This window comes from Triturus cristatus, chromosome 1_1 (genome assembly GCF_964204655.1).
Source record: "Triturus cristatus chromosome 1_1, aTriCri1.1, whole genome shotgun sequence".
Lineage (NCBI taxonomy): Eukaryota > Metazoa > Chordata > Amphibia > Caudata > Salamandridae > Triturus > Triturus cristatus.
In genome coordinates this window covers 591,237,612-591,244,151 of record NC_140579.1, presented here as the reverse complement: position 1 = coordinate 591,244,151, position 6,540 = coordinate 591,237,612, and positions in this window count along the sequence as shown.

The window sequence follows — 6,540 nt, the reverse complement described above, 5'->3', positions numbered from 1 at the left end:
TTATGATTTTAGTACCTGCTTTCTGAGTATCTGCTAGTCATTTTATTTCTCTGTATAACTTCTATATAAATATTCACTGTTTTTAGAGCTGTTTTTTTTATCTAAATCCTAATAGTTTTTTTCACTTTTGTATTTTCACTCAGGTTTGATCACTAAATGACATCGAAGAGTAGCCAGTGGAGCACAGCACCTACTTTTTTGCCTGCACTCTAGCAAATGTGGATGAAAAGAATGAGATATAAAAGTCTACATGGGCAAGACTGACTTTTAGCACAGGGCACATAGATTAGTCCTCGCACAAACAGACGCGTATGCATGCTGGTAGGAGCACACATTTCATTTTCTCATCAGATTAATATTTACCGTCCCTCAAGCAGGCATTAGCTCTCTGTTTATACAACAATATGTGAATATGCCCATTTGGGCAGGACGGCATTACTAATTGCGACTTGTTATACAGTACCACTGGTGTAGAAAGTCATGCGGTGATACAGTTTAACCGCGCTTCACGTACCTCAATACACTGAGTCAACCTAGATGCATAGATAAGACAGTATGTGCAACAAAAAGAGGTTTTTTTTCGACTTATCAATTTCAATGCGTGTGACTTCTGTGTTTACATATTATTTTGTATCTCACAAGAATCACCCAAGATTTTCCCTCCAAACCGCAAAGATGCTGATGTATTTAACATTCATGATAATCTATTAAGTAAATGTATATATAGCTTGAATGTGACAATGCTATTGGGATGTATATATGTACTCATTCTAAGATGGCGGCTGCTTTTCTGCGAAATGTTTGCACTGTGCACAAGCTAGTCCTATCTTAATGTTAACGACCATGACAATGTAAATAGTCATGCTGCCTCCGTCTCCATACCGTGAACAAGGCTACGGCTGAAACATGCTGGTGAGGCAGCACTGCTTTAATAAATAATACGAGCCTCCCAAAGTTGTCCTAGTGTTTCCTTATCGACGGGGACAAAGGTGTTGACATTTTGTGCTTCCGGAGCCCAACCAGGACCTCCACGTTACGCAGCCCCGGGTCTCCAGATCACATTGGTGTGATATTTATATATATTCACTGAAAAAACCATAGGTTTCAGGGGTGTTATAGTTAGCTGAACATTTCCCTCGTACAAAACCCTAGAAATTCCCCTGTTATAGTTAGTTCAGCTAACTATAACTCGCGCCCCCGCAATGCACTGCTGATGACGTCAAATATTACATCACTCATGACATGGTCAGTGACATCACTGATGACATCACTGATGACATCTCAAATGACATCACTGATGACATCACTGATGACAGCATCCAGTGACTGTGTGTTTCTGTAAAGTTTAAATATGTTTTATATATTTATAGTGAAAGGCCTGTGGAAGAATGAGTGGCTGTACAAGTGTGTGAATGGATGATTTTCTAGGTGCGTAACTGACTCTATAAGTGAGTCATTAAATATATCTTACTGCAGACTAGTGACTAAACTGTGTGAATGTCTGTATGTTTCTGTCTGTTGGTGTATAAGTGGCTGCATGGTTTTGTGAATAGCTATATGAGTGTCTATATGGGTTATCGATTGGTTGTCTGAGTATCTGTATGGGTGCCTGAGTGTTTGTGTGGGTAGGCTGTGTGTGACTCTGTGCATAGATGTGTGAGTGGGTGATTCTATGGGTGCATGGTTTTAAGAGTGCATCTGTGATGAACTGTATGGTTGAGTGAGTGTATGTATGGGTGTGTTAGGGATTGAATGTATATCTCAGTGGTACATTTGTGACTAACTACATATGTGAAAGGCAGTATATATGCGTGTAAGAGTATATAAGTGGGTATATGTGAGAGTGTGTGATTGTGAGAGTGGCTGTATGGATGAGTGTGTGCTTGTATCAATGATTGTATAAGAGCGTAAGAATGTGGTACTATTTTTATGAGTAAGTGAACTTGTGTGTGTATAACTGCATAGGTGAGTAAATGGGAGTGTTATTAATTATTTGCATGACTGACTAGGTGTGACAGTACCTCTATGGATGATTGGTGGTGTGTGAGTGTCTATGTAGGTGTATAAATGCATATGATAGCATCATGTAAGAATGAGTGACTGTACATGTGAATGAGTGGAGGTGTATGTAGACCTAAGAGTTAGTAAGTTGGTATTTAGTTATTGGTATTGGAGTATCTATGGTTTTGCGAATGGATGTCTGAAATTTTGAGTTCGTGTATCAATTTATATATACATTTACTCCTAGGATAGTGTTGATTGTCTAGAATCACACTGTGAGTCTGTGTGCATTTGGGAACCACTGTGAGAGAAGCATTTGGTAACATTGTGTATTTACTGACAGATAACTGTTTTAAAACCGGTCATGTTGTCAAGTTTTAGTAGCATTAGAAGCCAGTCTTTGCTTATGCTTTGATTAAATGAGTCAGGCATTGACACTAAAGTGCAGTCGTGAAATATGTAGATTGTGTGCAGTTCCCTTACCACTTCCACTGTAGTGAATGAGTTTTGGTAATCTGCTAGGGATAGTGTTGTTTGTCTAGAATCACACTGTGAGTCTGTGTGCATTTGGGACCCACTGTGAGAGAAGTGTTTGGTAACATCGTGTATTTGCTGACAGATAACTGTTTTAAAACATGTCATGTTGTCAAGTTTTAGTAGCATTAGAAGACAGTTATGGCTTATGCTTTCATTATACGAGTCAGGCATTGACAGTAAATTGCAGTTGTGAAATATGTAGATTGTGTGCAGTTCCCTTACCACTTGCACTGTAGTGAATGAGTTTTGGTAAACTCATAGGGATAGTGGTGCTTGTCTAGAATCACAGTGTGAGTTAGTGTGTATTTGGGATCACTGTTAGAGAAGCATTTGGTAACATCATGTATTTGCTGACAGATAACTGTTTTAAAACCTGTCATGTTGTGAAGTTTTAGTAGCATTAGAATCCAGTCTTTGCTTATGCGTTGATTAAATGAGTCATGCTTTGACACTGATGTGGTGTACTTAAATATGTAGATTGTGTGCAGTTCCCTTACCACTTCCACAGTAGTGAATGATTTTTGGTAAACTCCTAGGTATAGTGGTTGTTGTCTAGAATCACACTGTGAGTCTGTGTGCATTTGGGAACCACTGTGAGAGAAGCATTTGGTAACATCGTGTATTTGCTGACAGATAACTAATTTAAAACCTCTCATGTTGTCAAGTTTTAGTAGCATTAGAAGCTAGTCTTTGCTTATGCATTGATAACATGAGTCAGGGTTTGACACTAAGGTGCAGTACCATGTACTATTCTGTTCACTGTGGCAGAACTGAAAATTTAAAAGTTTTACCTAAGCACTGTCCTAGAAGTAGTCTGATTATTTAGTCAGTTTATAAGTACCAAATAGATTGCTTCAAATGTCTATGCAGTATGCATGTAGTGTTCTAACATACTATACACTTGTCTTTTACACCTTCAATTCCCTAGTCAGTATCCATACACCTCCAGGAAACATCCTGTCACTTCCTTTGCAGTCCTCTAGAGACCCATTCAACAGCATGTACTAATACATTCACTTTGCTAAAACCCAAACACTTATAAATTCACCAAGACACTCTCTTTCCAGTACTCTAATGATTCAGTCACTGCCTAAGTATTCATGCACTGAGCCAGGTCTTAGCACATGGACTTCTTCAAACCCCTACCCACTATGCATGCAGTCCTCTAACCATCTACACACTTGTCTTTCACACCTTCAATTCCCCAGTCAGTATCCGTTCACTTCCAGCAAACACTCTGTCACTGCCGTTGCACTCCTCTAGTGACCCATTCAGCATCATGTACTAATCAATTCACTTCGCCAAACTCTAATAAATTCACCCAGGCACTCTCCTTGCTGTACTCTAATCATTCAGTCAGTACCCAAGTACTCATCCAGTGACCGAGGCCTTAGTATATGGACTGCTTCAAACCCTTATCCACTATGCATGCAGTCCTCTAACCACGTACACAATTGTCTTTCACACCTTCAATTCCCTAGTCAGTATCCATACACTTCCAGGAAATACCCTGTCACTCCCTTTGCAGTCCTCTAGTGACCCATTCAGCACCATGTACTAATCCATTCACTGTGCTAAAACCCAAACACTTATAAATTCACCAAGATACTATCTTTGCAGTACTCTAATCATTCAGTCAGTGCCTAAGTATTCATACACTGAGCCAGGCCTTAGCACATGGACTGCTTCAAACCCCTATGCACTATGCATGCAGTCTTCTAACCACCTAGACACTTGTCTTTCACACTTTCAATTTCCTAGTCAGTATCCATACAGTCCAGCACTTGTCACTGCCTTTGCACTCCTCTAGTGACCCATTCTGTACCAAGTACTAATGCATTCTCTGTGTGAAAAGCCTAGCACTTATAAATTCACCTAGGCACTCTCCTTGCTGTACTCTAATCATTCAGTCAGTACCCAAGTAGTCATGCAGTGAGCCAGGCCTTAGCACATGGACTGCTTTAAATGCCTATGCAGTATGGATGCAGTCCTCTAATCACCTACACAGTTGTGTTTCACATCTTCAATTCCCTAGTTAGTATTCATACTCTTCTAGCAAAAACCCTGTCACTCACCCAGTGTGTCTCCTTATAGTACTGTAATCATTTAGTCAGTTAGCATGTAGTCTTTTAGGGCCTCATGTAGGTAAATACAATTTACCGATTCTTAAATACCGAACCGTACCGATTCGGTATTTAAGAATCGGTAAGTTATATGTAGGTAATAATTCGGAAATATTTACCGAATCGGTAACATTCGGTATTCAAGAATCGGAATTTACCGAATCGGTAAATACAGCGGTGGTATTTACCGATTCGGTAAATACCGAATCGGTATTTACCGAATCGGGAAAAGAAAATCACATGACTGGATGAAACAGCCAATCCTGTGCAACCACACCCCACCCAACCTGGAAGTGGCCACACCCAGGCAGGTGCACACAATTAACAGACTCTGGAGAGGCTTGGAGTGCAGAGGAGAGGCAGGGAGCCAGTGCCTGTTTGTGCAGCTCTAAATCATCATGTCCAGCCAGAGGACACAGAGAGATGGAGGGGAAAGGAGGAGGAAGATGAAATTCAGCCTCAAGGAACTCCAGGTGCTAGTGGAGGAGGTGGTGAAGCAGCACCAGAAGCTGTTTGGGAGGCAGTCCCTGCAAGTGCCGGAGTCTGAGAAGCGCACTATATGGCTGGGTATCCAGGCGCAGGTCAATGCTGTGGGAGTGACCCACAGGGACATCGAGGTACTCAAAAAACGCTGGTACGACCTGAGGATTGTGACAAAGAGGAAGATGGGGGAAATCCAGAAGGAGGCCAGCCAGACTGGAGGTGGAATCAACAGGGCACCTGCCCTCACCGAACTGGAGGAGCTGGTGGAGGCCACAATAGAGCACGAGAGCGTCGTGGGCCTTGGGGATGCCGACAGCTCTGCCAGAGCCGCCACCCAACAAGGTAAGACGAATGCACAGCAATGTAGCCTCTCCTACCCCTCTCCCACATCCCCCATTGTGAAATGAGTATCCCACTCCAGTCCATGTGTTAGTGCAGACAGGCAATGCATTATGGGAGATGTAGTCAGGGAACCCCCAACCATGAAGTGATTAGCACAGGACAACAATGCATGGTACACACATTAGCCAAAAGCAGGCAGAGGACAATGTGAGAGTGTTACATGAATTTATTGTGATGCTTGCAATGCAGCCCTTCAGGTACACTGAGCTGATGTTGCATTTCTGTCCACAGATGTAACATCGCGCAGGACTGCACATGGTACAGGAGAGAGGGCACACCGGCAAGGCAGGTCTGCTCTGGCCAGCACGAGTACTGCACAGCCAGCATCACCACCACCACAGCCTGCATCACCACCACCACAGCCTGCATCACCACCACCACAGGCCGCATCACCACTCATGCATGAGTCACCGCCCACATCACCACTTGCAATTGTGATGCCGAGGAGGCGTGCTGCTGGCAGTTTGGCAGCATTAGAAACCTCATCGGACGACAGCATGGGCCCGGAGCCAAACACAATGCCCCAGGATGGGAGCTCTGCCACTGTGCCCTCCACCTCACAGGGCGCACCCACGGGTGCAAGACGGCGCCGCAGGTCGCGGGTTCAGAGTCCACCAGCAGACGGTGACAGCCATGGGGTCTTTGCGGGACTCGAGGGCAACATGCTCAAGCAGCAGCGCCTACAAACAAAGGCAGTCATGTCAGTCCAGCGGCATGTGCGGGGACTGAGAACCACATTCAAAAACATGGACAGGAACATCATCGCAATGGCGGCGGGGATTACTGACATGGCAGCGGCCCTGCGGGACGTGTCACAGTCCATGCAGCTGTTGTGCAGCAAGTTAGACGCAGATAGAGCTGCAAGGCGCCAGGAACGCCAGAGGGGAGACAGGCATACCAGGGCACTCAACCGCCTGGCAACAGCAACTTCGCTACTCTGCCGGCGCTCAGTCAACATGCAGGAGGGCCTGACACACTGCAGCAGCGACGTTAC